Genomic DNA, 15,555 nt, shown 5'->3' with positions numbered 1-15,555 from the left:
AAATGAGTTAAATCAGTTAACTCCTTTTTCTACTCAAATTGAATTAGTTAACTCCTTGTTTTACTCAAATTAAATCTGTGAACTCCCTTTAATTTGGAAATCTCCCTTTATGACTTAACTTCACCTTTAATCCTGACCGTTGATTGAAATCGATCTCAACCATTGATGAATTTTAGGAAAGTCTATTTAAGAGACCCTCATCTCTTCATTTTGAAAGGTTGAATGACAATTTGCATCGAATTGTTGCTGTAATTCATACTCACATTTGCTCATATTCACATACGCAAAGATCAAGTTTGACCAAATGTTGGCCAGATTTAATCACGGTTGACTTGAGTTGACTAGTTTCAAATTTTTTTTTGAAATAATTAAACGAAATTATTTAATTAAATGGAGTACTTACTTCTATTTAATTAAACAAAGTTATTTAATTAAATGAGAAACCATTCCTAATTAATTAAATGAAGTTATTTTATTAAATAAGAAAACTGTCTCTAATTAATTAAAGATTATTTAATTAAATAGAAAAAAGTAATTATGAGAGCATATCTTATTTTATTAAATTAAATATCTCAACAAAATCTCTCTTCAGTTCAAAAAGGGAAATTTCTGGTTCACTATTGATCAAAAATGAGTTAAATCAGTTAAATCCTTTTTCTACTCAAATTGAATCAGTTAACTCCTTATTGTACTCAAATTAAATCTGTTAACTCTCTTTAATTTGGAAATCTCCCTTTATGACTGAACTTCACCTTTAATTCTGACCATTGATTGAAATCGATCTCAATCGTTGATGAATTCAAGGAAAGTCTTTTTAAGAGTGCTACAGTGGCAGAGAAGAGAAACGCTATAGGAGGCAACATTGTTGAAAATGTAATAGGGAATTTAATGTTATGTTTTAAATGCTTTTAGTTTTTGAAGTTTGTAATAACGTCCTACATGTGGTGGCATACCTAGAGTAGCAATTCGATAAGCTCTCCAGATATAGCCACCTAGGACTAGGTGTGTGGATCTTAAATTAGAATAGTTTTTTTTAGGTCATAGGTGGAGTGTTTAATGATTTTTAGAATCCAATAATAGGTAGTACGCAGTTTTTCTAATATTCCTGACTTAGAAAATGACTGTCTAATATTGGTAGAAAAACGTTCCAGATTCTTATCGTTTTTTTGGATAGAAGACATTCTTCTTTTCTAAAATAAGAAGAAAATGTTTCACATCCTTTAATAGGAAAAAGAAAGTCAGTTTTAAGAGTGAGCCAGTCGGTTATGTAAGACACAAATCGAATTTGGAGAGATATGGAATGTTTTTTTTATTTTGTCTTTATGCAAGTTTTTGATGGTCTATGTTTTGAACGGATTTTTCTTATCTTCTCACTGGAAACAAGTTGATAGTTTGCAGAAGATTTAAAAGTTTTAGTTTTGGGTCGAATTCGGTATATTTGCAAAAAATTAGTCTCAGTGCATGGGTAATATCTCCTAAATGCATTGTTGGATTTTCATGAGCTTTGGATATGTTATTATAGGCCTAATTACACCCATCTTCACTAGAGCAATTGAAGATTTTTGATCTGGTTCAAGAGTTATTCATGTCTGAGTGCAGGCCTATCTAGAGACAGCAAGAAGCAATGTTTTGCAGAAAAATGTACTCTTATGCGGGGTCAATATCTCAGGTTTGAACCGTTGGATTTCTCTAAAATTTTTATATGTTGTTTGAAACTTAGTTATGCCAAATATCAATGGTTATATTGAGTAAATCTTTTCTGATTTGAAAGTTATTGATGTCTGAGTGCAGGTCTATCCGGAGGCAACAAGAAGAAATTTTTGGGAGAATTTATTTTCAAAGTTTTGTATCTAGTGGATGGTTATAGGAGTCTTATGAGTTGAGTCTAAGATATCTCTAGTTGTGTTTTCATAATAATAATAATGATAAGAACAGTTGGTTCAAATCACAATGGGTGGTTATAATATATCGTGTGTGATCCTAAAGGTTGTAGATGCCCCTTGAAGCAACTCAGTTGAGTGACTGATTCCTCCTGAGTTTTTCAAGGTGTGGCTCTGCACCATTTTTGGTATCAGAGCTTGAGAGTTGCAAGTTGTGAAGTTATATGTTGAACGCCCCTGATCAAGATTCTTTAGTAGGGTCAAGCAAGATGGTGACCAATGCAGAGTTAGTGAAGAAAGTCAAGGAGCAAGAAGAACTTATCCAGAAAGAGAATAGGGAGTTGAAGGGGATAGTGGCAGAACTAGCCAGTAAGTTGGAATATATGCATAACATAGTTGAGAAGAAAGAAATGAAAGAAGAAATGGAAGAAGAGGAAGACGTACCCGACAGTGAAGAAGATAGGATATCTGAGAACGAGAAGCCATTTTTTAAAGCTTTAAAGGCTTTGGGGGGAAATCCCGTTGAGTTACCTATGTTTACAGGAAAGATGGATGCTGAATTAGAGTTGGAATGGATTGAAGACTTAGAGAATCATTTTGAATGTGAGAAAGTTTCAGAGTCGCAGCAAGTTAACTTAGCTAAGTCCAGAATGAAGGGAGCAACCCTTACATGGTGGAATTTTGTGCAAGAAGAAAGGGTAAAAGAGGATAAAAGGAAGATTTGTTCATAGAAGAAGATGGTGTCAATGATAAGAGAGACGTATCTCCCTGAAGACCATGAGGTACAGTTGCATCAAAAGAGGCAGAATCTCAAACAAAGGGATATGGATGTCTGTACTTATATAGAAGAATTGCAGAAGTTAAGCCTAAGGTCAAAATTTGCAGAACCCGAGAGTATCAAGGTAGCAAGATACCTAAATGGTTTGAGGATGAACATACAAGAAGAGTTGCAGTTGCTGAGTCCTAACACCGTAGCTAAGTGCTATCAGTTGGCTTTAAAGGTGGAAGAGAAAATTAAAAGGAGACAAGAAAATAATAACAGAGGTAGAGAAAGACAACCATTCAGAGGAAGAGGTACATTTAGCGGAAAGAGTCCAAATTTTCAGCCACAAACGAAGATGCATAATGAAGATAATAAGTTTGATAATTTCAGAGGAAGTTTCATAGGTAGAAGGCCAAATTTTAGAGGAAGATCACCAAGAAGGACAAATGGACCAATAAGATGCTACAACTGTAATCAGGAAGGTCATATGGCACACAAATGTCCAGCAAAAGCAAGCTCTAGTACTCATGGTGAAAGGAGAATACACCTAGCACAAGAAGTGGATTTAGAAGAAGATTTAGACAGTTATGGTTATCTAGAACAGGGGGAAGCACTTATGATGAGAAGAACACTGTTGAAAATGCCTGTCAAAGAAGAACCACCACAAAGGAAGTCCATTTTCAGAACTACTTGTAAATCTGGGGGAAAATTTTGTAAGGTACTGGTAGATTCTGGTTCTACAAAAAATTTTGTGCCTCTTGAAATGATGGAAAAGTTAAAGCTACCAAGAATACAACACCCATATCCTTACAAAGTATCTTGGTTAAATAAAGGACAAAAGACTATAGTAGAAGAGTAAGCTTGGGTGGAATTTTAGATTGGACCCTATAAAGATAGATTATTGTTTGATATTGTTAATATGGATTCATGCCATTTACTTTTTGGCAGACCCTAGCAATATGATCTCAAGGCACATCATGATGGAGTGAAGAATACGTATACCATTACAAAGAATGGAAAGGTCATTGAACTTGTAACGCCCCGCCAAGGGATCCAAAAGAATTAACCTAAAGTTTCACTAAGTTTGCTAAACATTTTTTTTTTTTAAAGTAAGAAAGTATGACATACACATCAACACATAGTAGCGGAAGCAATAACATGTAATCATCGACAAACATACATTGCAAGTTACATTTCTTAAAGATCCCAAGATGTTGAGTCATGTTTAAATTTAATTAAATCTAAGTCTAACAACTATCACATACATATGAAAGAATAATCAGAAAGTCCCATGTCCATAATATACATTTATTCTGAATGCTCCTTGGCAAATTAATTCGGAATGCTCAATCATCCACTATACATGTCACAGGGTATGAAAGGCTTAAAAGAATATACATATGTAAAGATCGAGATACAACATCCTCAAATACATGATACAAAGTTCAGTAAAAATATATGAAACTATTCACCATACATGATACATCCATACATCCATAATGATAAAACATCTATCATAAAATCTAACCATCCATCATAATAATCCAAGAACATAGTGAAGGTAAATGCCAATCATGAAAACTCCAGCCACGGTGACCATGGAACGGATCTCAATGGTAAGAGTAAAAGCACTACCACCCGACCGCGTGGAACCTAAATGGTCCACTCCCACCGCGCTGAGGAGATAGTCTCAAGTCCCAAATAGGATAATGAAACCTATAATCATAAGTACTCTCTAAGTCCAGGAAATCCTATAAGTATGCTAACTCAAGGGTTCCTAAAAAGATCGACATCTAAATCCCAGAGGTACCACAAGACACGTAGAAAACCTAATATGCAAGCGGGAAAGTGTCATCGCAAAAGTCACGTAGAAGTTACCCGAGCAATCCCTTAGGAATCCTGGGTCCCTACTGATCCTGCAGCCACTAGTATCCTCTCGTACTGACAAGGCATACTATGGAATGCAAGGTCGTAACCAAGCATCCTCTCTACCCCATCCTAGTCTATACTAGCACTCATGGCATGGGAGAGAACATACAATTATCTTGTTAGGTTCATTTTCTCTCATTTAGTGTAAAATGTTTTCACTTATTAAAAACGACTTACAATGGGTTTCTCAAGGCAACCTCTTAGGGCTCCGACCCCCATTGCAAGCCACTTCCTGACTCTACACATAGATAACCTACCCTAGCTCATGAACTTGTAAATCAAAGAATCATAATAAAACCACCTCAGTCCTATACAAGCAACTGAAAAACATCATAAAAAGATAATCCACAAAATTACATCAGTTCTTCATGAGCAACAGATAACATCAAATAGTAATCACATGATCACGACGGTTCTCTATCAGCAACTGAAGGCATCAATGATAAGTCACAAAATCCAATGGTTCTCCAAGGAGCAACCAGAAAGTAATACAAGTATAACTGATCGAGACTCAGAAATGGTTATCAAATATAACTGATCGAGACTCAAAAATGGTTAAGTTAGGTATTCTCAAATACATACACCTCAGCTTCACACAAGGACTGGAAAGCAATAACAAACAGTAAACACAATCATGTCATAGAGCACTTCATCACATTACCATGGTCAGGTTAAGAAAGATCGAGACCAAATCATCATGACATCACATTCACAACCCTGAGCCTCTGGTAACAACCTGAACTGGTCAACGCTAAATCAACCCCAAAACATTCAAAGTACAAAGACAACATCAAAGTCTCATAAATTGGATCTGAAAGTATATTGTTTGAGTTAAGGTAAGGTTTATGTTTCAGTTTAATGTCAATTTCAAGTATCTAGGTTTTCACAACTACCCTTTACGATTAACCCTATTCTATAATAACTTTCATTAAATCAATACTCCAAATTTATAATTTAGTCAAATAAAATTCATTATTAATTAACTTAATTAAACTAATTTTAATTAAATTAATCAATAATCATTTGATCTAATTACTTATTTTAATCTAACCATTAATTGTTAATTTATTAATATTTAATCAAAATTATTAATAAACTAAAATTTACAAACTATGTCTATGCATTTAATATTTATTTATTAAATATTAATAAAGTTAAAACTATTATTAAATTAAATATATTATAATTTTATTAATAAAAAAAAATTTTAAATAATATAATTTGTTTTAATAAATTAGAAATTATATAAAAAAAAACAAAAAACAAAAATCGAAGTTTCATATTTTTTTTTGTTTTTCATGCAATAACGTTTATAGCCCGTCGGCTTGGCCGCAGGGCCTGCGACGGTAGGTACTCTGTACCTGCTGTCGGCCTTCGACAGTGGGGGGTGGGTACGGGGTGATTCCCTCCCCCCCACTATATATATATATTTTTGTTATTATATATATATATATATATATATTTTAAATTTTATATATATAATATCTTATATTTTTAAAACAAAAGAATACCATTTCGTTATTAATAAGACTTTTATTAATAAACAAATTAATTAAGAATATATATATATATATATATATATATATATATATATATAAGCATTGAAAAATTGGTCTCCTTTTTTTTAAATTGATATAGAAAATATATAGTCAACCAATCGATCTTTTAATTTAGAATTTCGATATTAGATTCAACCCTTCCCATTTAAATCTTATGTATACAGAAGTTTATTGGCAAGCATTTGATAAATTCCAATATTGTAATGTTTTAACATTCATTACAGAGAATTCTAGATTTACAACCTCAGACACGAAGAAGACAGGAAAGGATAATTGCGTAATAAATCGATAATGGAAAACACAAGACCCTACTTGATCCTGATGCTATTATGCAATCTCCAGAAACTGTAAAAGAATTCGCTCCTCTCAATAACCTTCCTCTGGAACACTTTCTTGGTATCAGCTTTCTGAAATTTGCTTCCAAAAATTGTCTCCCAAAAATTCCCGTCCAAATTTCTCTATCTCAAAAATGAACCCCCAAAGTTGTGATAAGCAATTTCTCCTCAAATCGGGGTACTAATTGTGAGTTTACCCGAGAAGACTCTTTTCCCAACTCAGTTAACTCCAAATTAACTTTTATTATCTTTTCTTATTCTTTTGCATTCAACTTTCATGCACATTAAGTTGAATTATTAAATAACTTTATTTAAAATTTCACTTGACTTCTATTCTTAATTAATTTATTACTTTAATCTTATGTGCACTTTTAAGAAATTAAAATAACATTATTAATTTTTATAATTTAATCTTTTAATTTAATTCTTATATTTAACTCATGTTTAGATCATGCGATCTAGAATTCTTAATAAATTAATATCTTTCAACTTTTTAATTTATTTTAGAACTTAATTGATAACATATTTAATTAATTTAAATAACAATAATATTTAGCATTTATTTAAAAATGAACTCCAAATATATTATTATTAAATTAAATAACTATTATCCTGTTCTAAATATATCTTTGAACTTTAATCTCCAACTTTAATTCTTTTATTTAATTAATTAATTAATTAAATATAAAGATATCATAATAATTCTCTATTTAATTAAATCATTAATTAATCTTTTTAATTAGACTTAATTAATAGAAAATACACCAAGGACTCATAAAGCAACATACGAAAACCCATCATAGAAAAATACATACCAAATCAACAAAAAGGGTTATAATCACAAAATTACATCATTTGATGCATTCAGAGGGTACTTAACTCAGATACTTGTCCTAATTATCAATTAGGACAATTGGCTAAAGGGTTTAGGATATGGACTTAAGAGTTTATCTCCCCTCTCTTACCATTGAGACAGTGCGATAGGGTACGCTCATCCTGACAATTCAAGAAAGTCGATACCCGGTACCTGTAACCTGTATAAAATCCACGCATGTACAAACACAATATTCTAAGCTAAACAGACAATGGCAGGAAGTGGTGCATCGTGTAGATCCCGACTAGCAGGTGACTACGACTCCCTTAACCATATCAGAAACACCATACATAAATAAAACAACACACACACCATACACATGCAGTATGGGGTAAGTATCCATAAGAAGCACATGAAATAATAAACCATCTAACTAATCATCATCGATAACTGAAACCATTGAATAATCATCATACATGCATGAAATATAGAGTACCAAGTAATCTCATCATATAATAAACTGAGTGTAAACATCATCTGATATTCTCTAAAATAATAATACTAATCATCAAACATAAATTGGCCTAAAAGAGTTTGGCAATGATATCATAAATGTAGCTCAAAAATGTAGACTAGGGGCAGGCAGTACGGAACTGATACCTTTAGTTGAGCCAAGTCAAGAAGAATCAAAAGCTGCAGAAGCCAAAGTTATGGTGATGGGTAAGAAAGAATTCTTGAAAGAGGTGAAAGGAAAGAAGAGCCCACTCTTTGCACTGGTTCTTGTACTCATAGACAAATTTCAGAATGATGCTGAAAATCAGACTGAGGAAGAAAATTCAGAGATGGAGTCTTCAAACTTGAAGGTGGAAGTGATAGAAAAGAAGAAAAGAGAGGCAGAAGAAATGAGAACAAAAAAAAGAAGAGGTAAGCACGATAGAAGAGGAAATAAAAAAGTTTGACAAGGAAACGTGAAGAGAATGAAGCTAAGTTGAGAGAAAATAAAATGCAGAAAGAAGGAGTGCAGCAAGTAAATGTTGATAAAAAGAATAAAGAGGAAATCCCTATGGGATTTGAGTGTGATAAAGTTACGATTGGAACAATAATGTGTCCTTTGAAAATAGAGAAGAGTACAATGTTGGAAGGTACTCCTACGGAAAATATTTTGGAGGCAACTGATGAAGCCTTAAATATGCATAATGAAGAAAAATGTCAAGAGGAATGGCATGAAGATGAAGCTAAGGAATGTGTAACAGCAAGTTCTAAAGAAGAATCTGATTTATGGGAAAAAATTGCAGCCATTGTGGGAGAATGGAAAAGGCATGGCGGTAGTGCGGAAACTCAGCTTGAAGAAGAAAGGAAAGAGTGCAATACTGTTATTGTTCTTGAGCAAAGTTGTAATAAGAAAGAGATATTTGAAAGTGAGATTACTACAGAAGATCAAGATGATGATAAATGTTTAATAAAGAAAGAAGAGATAAATACGATTCTTAAGATTCAAGATGTGAAACTGGTTGATAGTCAAGAAGCAGATAAGTTTATGGTTACTATTGATGAAGATAGATATGATGCACATTACATGGTGTATAAAGAAGCTCATATTCAAAAAGAGAACTCAAATAATCTTAATGCTGATGATATGTTTTCTTCTAATAATGTTTATGGAGGGATGCAGATTTCATGTATAGTGAATCATGCTGGAGAATTTTCTGTGACATTTACAGCATTAAAGAATCCAAGCTACAAGGTGGAGAAGTTGGATATTATTTTTGTTTTTCTTGTAGATATGCTCATCCTAGTTCAAAGACATTGGAAAGTTTGAAAGAAGAATGAGATTAATTTATACAACACATCATCTCAAGAGGACTTGAGATTCATTCTACAGGGGAGTATGCTGCAGTGGCAGAGAAGAGAAACGCTATAGGAGGCAACATTGTTGAAAATGTAATAGGGAATTTAATGTTATGTTTTAAATGTTTTTAGTTTTTGAAGTTTGTAATAACATCCTACATGTGGTGGCATACCTAGAGTAGCAGTTCGATAAGCCCTCCAAATATATCCACCTAGGACCAGGTGTGTGGATCTTAAATTAGAATAGTTTTTTTTAGCTCGTAGGTGGAGTGTTTAATGATTTTTTGAATCCAATAATAGGTAGTAGGCAGTTTTTGGAATATTCCTGACTTAGAAAATGACTGTCTAATATTGGTAGAAAAATGTTTCAGATTCTTATCCTTTTTTTGGATAGAAGACATTCTTCTTTTCTAAAATAATAAGAAAACGTTTCACATCTTTTAATAGGAAAAAAAAAGTCAGTTTTAAGAGTGAGCCAGTCGGCTATGTAAGACACGAATCAAATTTGGAGAGATATGGAATGTTTTTTTTATTTTGTCTTTGTGCAAGTTTTTGATGATCTGAGTTTTGAATGGATTTTTCTTATCTTCTCACTGGAAACAAGTTGATAGTTTGCAGAAGATTAAAAAGTTTTAGTTTTGGGTCGAATTCGGTCTGTTTGCAGAAAATTAGTCTCAGTGCATGGGTAATATCTCCCAATTGCACTGTTGGATTTTCATGATCTTTGGATATGTTGTTATAGACCTAATTACACCCATCTTCACTAGAGAGATTGAAGAGTTTTGATCTGGTTCAAGAGTTATTCATGTTTGAGTGCAGGCCTATCTAGAGACAGCAAGGAGCAATGTTTTGCAGAAAAATGTACTCTGATGCGGGGTCAATATCTCAAGTTTGAACTGTTGGATTTCTCTCAAATTTTTTTATGTTGTTTTAAACCTAGTTAAACAAAATATCAATGGTTGGATTGAAAAAATATTATTTTTTTCAAAAGTTATACATGTCTGTTCATGAGTCTATCTAGAGACAGCAAGAAGCAATGTTTTGCAGAAAAATGTACTCTAATGCGTGGTCAATATCTCAGGTTTGAACCGTTGGATTTCTCTAAAAAAATTATATGTTTTTTGAAACCTAGTTATGCCAAATTTCAAGGGTTGGATTGAGTAAATCTTTTCTGGTTCGAAAGTTATTCATGTCTGAGTGCAGGTCTATCTGGAGGTAGCAAGAAGAAATTTTTGGGGGGATTTATTTTCAAAGTTTTGAATCTAGTGGATGGTTATAGGAGTCTTATGAGTTGAGTCTAAGGTATCTCTGGTTGTGTTTTCATAATAATAATAATGATAGGAACATTTGGTTCAAATCACAATGGGTGGTTATAATATATCGTGTGTGATCCTGAAGGTTGTAGATGCCCCTTGAAGCAACTCAGTTGAGTGACTGATTCCTCCTGAGTTTTCCAACGTGTGGCTCTGCATCAAAGAGACCCCCATCTCTTCATTTTGAAAGGTTGAATGAGAATTTGCATCGAATTATTGTTGAAATTCATACTCACATTTGCTCATATTCACATACGCAAAGATCAAGTTTGACCAAAAGTTGACCAGATTTAACCACGGTTGACTTGAGTTGACTAGTTTCGAAAAGAATTTTGAAATAATTAAACGAAATTATTTAATTAAATGGAGTACTTACTTCTAATTAATTAAACAAAGCTATTTAATTAAATGAGAAGTCATTCCTAATTAATTAAATGAAGTTATTTAATTAAATAAGAAAAGTGTCTCTAATTAATGAAAGATTATTTAATTAAAAAGAAAAAGTAATTATGAGAGCATATCTCATTTATTAAATTAAATATCTCAAAAAAATCTCTCTTCAGTTCAAAAAGGGAAATTTTCAGTTCACTATTGATAAAAAATGAGTTAAATCAGTTAACTTCTTTTTCTACTCAAATTGAATCAGTTAACTCCTTATTTTACTTAAATTAAATCTGTTAACTCCCTTTAATTTGGAAATCTCCCTTTATCACTGAACTTCACCTTTAATCCTGACCGTTGATTGAAATCGATGTCAACCGTTGATGAATTCTAGAAAAGTCTATTTAAAAGACCCTAATCTCTTCATTTTGAAAGGTTGAATGAGAATTTGCATCGAATTGTTGCTGGAATTCATACTCACCTTTGCTCATATTCATATACGCAAAGATCAAGTTTGACCAAAAGTTGACCAGATTTAACAACGGTTGACTTGAGTTGACTAGTTTCAAAAAAAATTGATATAATTAAACAAAATTATTTAATTAAATGAACTAATTACTTTTAATTACTTAAACAAAGTTATTTAATTAAATGAGAAACCATTCCTAATTAATTAAATGAAGTTATTTAATTAGATAAGAAAAGTGTCTCTAATTAATTAAAGATTGTTTAATTAAATAGAAAAAGTAATTATGAGAGCATATCTCATTTTATTAAATTAAATATCACAACAAAATCTCTCTTCAGTTCAAAAAGGGAAATTTTTAGTTCACTATTGATCAAAAATGAGTTAAATGAGTTAACTCCTTTTTCTACTCAAATTGAATCAGTTAACTCTTTATTTTACTCAAATTATATCTGTTAACTCCCTTTAATTTGGAAATCTCCCTTTATGACTAAACTTCACCTTTAATCATGACCGTTGATTGAAATCGATCTCAACCGTTGATGAATTCCAGGAAAGTCTGTTTAAGAGACCCTCATCTCTTCATTTTGAAAGGTTGAATGAGAATTCGCATCAAATTGTTGCTGGAATTCATACTCACATTTTCTCATATTCACATACGCAAAGATCAAGTTTGACCAAAAGTTGACCAGATTTAACAACGGTTGACTTGAGTTGACTAGTTTTGAAAATAATTTTGAAATAATTAAACAAAATTATTTAATTAAATGGAGTACTTACTTCTATTTAATTGATTTTTGGACCTACTGATGTGTGCAATGAGTATGCAGGAAAATCAGCCAAGATAACTCAATGGAAGAAACGGAGTTAAATTTTTTGTTAATTTTGTGCCAATCTTATATTGTAATTCTCTAAAGATTGTAATTTGTTCTTACTATTCTCCTAACTTTTAATTGTTCCTAACAAGCCTTTAAAGGCTTAGAGACATTAAATTTAAGTACCCCTATGGGTACGGGTATGGGTGGGGGTACTTTCCAACCCTTTAGCCTCCTAGGTTGACTCATAGGGCCACTCAAAAACCCTATTCAAGATTGATTTCGAAAATGGGTTGTTCCTTACTTGGGTTAGTGAAACCAACCTCCATCTTGAGTTACTTGAATCTTAGTGGAGTTAAGGACCATACTTAGAGACCCTTTTGGGGGGAGTTTTAGTTTTTTTCACCCAATCCTGTAGTTTTGGAGGAAGCCTTGAAGATTGAAGAAAGAAAAAGGGAAGCTCTTCTCAAACCACCATTGCCATAACTCTTTTATAAAGGTAGGAGTCCTTCACTCCATGAATGGTTCTTTGTGTGTGTTCATGTTTTGAATCTTGTTGAATCATGTTGGAGACATTGTGTAGATATGCATTCTTTGCTTGTATGTTGAGGGTGGTATTGGGAGGGATTTTATCTTGTTTCCTTTTGGATGTTATTCATATGCCTTCTTGGCGTGTTGATTGTTTTTGAGAGATTTTCATGGGGATGTATTTGGCAACACTCACCCTTGGATAGGGAAGAAGTGGCCATGCTTGGGGAAAGGGCATTAGTTGGACCTCAATAGTGTAGAGTCTCCTCTCATGGAGAGAGGAGGGAGAAAGGGTAGGGTGTATGGGCCCCTACTTGTCATCTCATACCTTATTGTTATTGAGAATTCTTGAATGTGGAAAAGAATGAAAATCCTTGTGGATATAGCCCTGAAAGGGCCTTGAGAAAGAATGGAAATTCTTGAAGTTTTAAGCCCCGAAAAGGGTAAGTGAAGGTATGGTGATTGACTTCTCCTATTGAGAAAATCCACCTTTCCCCTATATTGGTTTATTGTTGGACCTATTGTGCAACCGGGTGGGAATGTATGTCCATTTTTCTTATCTCTTTTTGTTGTTATCTTCATGTTGTTTCTTGTATCTTCCATGTTTACACTTGATGCAATGGAGACATTTGATAAAAGTTTCTTGTGGAAGCCTTGAAGAAAACTCATTGAATTGTAATATTTTGTAAGATGTAATTGATTTTGATGTAGTGGCAAAGACATCAGGTTTTCTTACTGGTTCTTTCCCGATGGAGCCTTGAACCAGGATGACTAATAGAGGAAATAAAGAAGATTATGAAAATTATACTTGCAATGTTCTCAAGGGTTCCAAATTTTGCTTATGTTGTGAGAGATGGATTGATATATATATATATATATATATATAATGTCATTGAATTATAAACTATCAAGTTCCAATTATGTTAATGAGATGCAAATTAGATATACTGAAGCTCTAATTTTGATGTCTTAGGTATTGTGAGGACATGAACAATACTACATTGTAGAGAACAAATTTATCTCACACCTTGTTAAATTTTACAATTGACAAAACCAATGTGATTAATGAATTAGGCATCTACTTGGATTCAAAATAAGAGTTTGCATATACCTTTGATGTAAGATGAACTATTAAACAAAAAAATATACAACAAGAAATTATGCCAACACTTAGCCAAATTGGCTTCCAACTAGAATGTGCATCTCCAGGTCAAAAATAACCTCTTTGGAAAATGTATGGAAGAAATTTTAATTCCCCTTTGTCACAGAGAATATTCTCTGAATTATTCCCTTTTTAACTTCACACTAAATCATTGCTAAATTCTTAAGAGGAATATAAGTTAAATAAATTTAAAATTTTAACATCTAAATACACATCTTGTTGTAGCCCTCAACAACAAAACTTTATGCATTAAAGGCTTGTCTTGACAAACAAACATAACCTATTCGTACCACTCAAAATCTGAGTTAGCACATGGGTTGGAATCAACGTTGGCAAGCCAAAATTTAAGATTGACAAGAAATTCAAATTACTCCTAAGGCCTACCTCAGATCTCGTGCTTATGACATGTCAGTGATGGAGAAATGAAATTTTTAAAACTTGGTAAAGTTTTCCAAAAAATGTTTCCTTCCACCCTTTTTGTACTTTTTTTTTATCACCATCCCATTATAGATTAGGCATGGGCGAATTTCTTTAACCCTGCAGCAAGGTACGGTGGTCACATCGAATTGGGAAGGAAGGAAGGATGTTGCATAGTCTTAAATTTTAAACCCCACCTTTATTCCTCCTCCCAAACACCACATTCCCCACTTGCGCTAGTTATAGGATTCATTACCCACGCAATAAAAGGATGGTACTGCGCTGACATACCTATGTCAGCGTGTCAGTACCTTGGGGAAGAGTGGGACAGGCATGAGGAGCCTTGGAACAAGGTAAATTCAAAAACAAATTTTTAATGCAAAAGGCAATAATGCCTTCACTTCTTCTCCCAAGTGTATCTCCATTCTCCCCACTCACGCAAGGTTTTTGAGGGGGGGACAGGTCTGCATACTGCAGACCTAGGGCAGGGCGCTGCCCATTGGGATGCGGGGGAAATGTGGATAGCTAGCCCAATTGGTTTAGGATAGTGGGGGGGGGGGGGGGGGGGGTATGTATAGGTAATGTTTAGTAGTTAGTGTTATTGTTTGTGAGTAAATTTTTATGTTTAGATTCTTTTAATTTATTAAATAGATTTTAATCACTTTATGAATTAGATGAGATTCTAAGATATTAATTAGACTTCATGTAAATGGTCTTTCTTCCATATAAAGCTTGGTTAATTTAGGATGATTTAGTATGTAGTATATAGTTAGTATATTATAGTTTGTTGGTTAGCTTAGTGTCATAGAAACCTTAAAGTTAAGATAGTTTAGTTTTTGTTAATAAAGGTTAGATTGTTATATTTTGAATTAAGGGTTACTTTAAAACCTATATTTAGATTATAGTTGTTAGTTTAGGAAGTAATGTTATAATTCTTGTAGGTTGGTAATGGTGTTGATACTAGATAGTGGTTAGGTGTCTGAATATTAGATTTGTTCTATTTAGAGAGTCCTTACGTAAATTGTGTATTGCAATTTGAGTTAAATTTAGTTGTTACATTGTTAGTGTAGTACTAAATCATGTTAATTCAAAACTTAATTTATGATTAATTTATATCATAGCCCAGGTTCGTTCAAGTTAGTGTTTATGTTTTGTTAGTGGAAATGCATGTTAGTTTTCGAATGGGGATTTGTGGTTACTTGATCATTAGTATTCAAGCTAGGGTATTAGATGTTTAGTTAAGTTATAGACTGTTATATTTTAAATTAAGTATGGCATTTATCTATAAACTAGATTAGTAATTTTGATGGCATTAGGAATTAATGTATTAATTGTTAAGTAACAA

Source organism: Cupressus sempervirens, chromosome 5 (genome assembly GCF_028749045.1).
Source record: "Cupressus sempervirens isolate cs-2001-9-10 chromosome 5, ASM2874904v1, whole genome shotgun sequence".
Lineage (NCBI taxonomy): Eukaryota > Viridiplantae > Streptophyta > Pinopsida > Cupressales > Cupressaceae > Cupressus > Cupressus sempervirens.
This window is presented reverse-complemented; position numbering follows the sequence as displayed.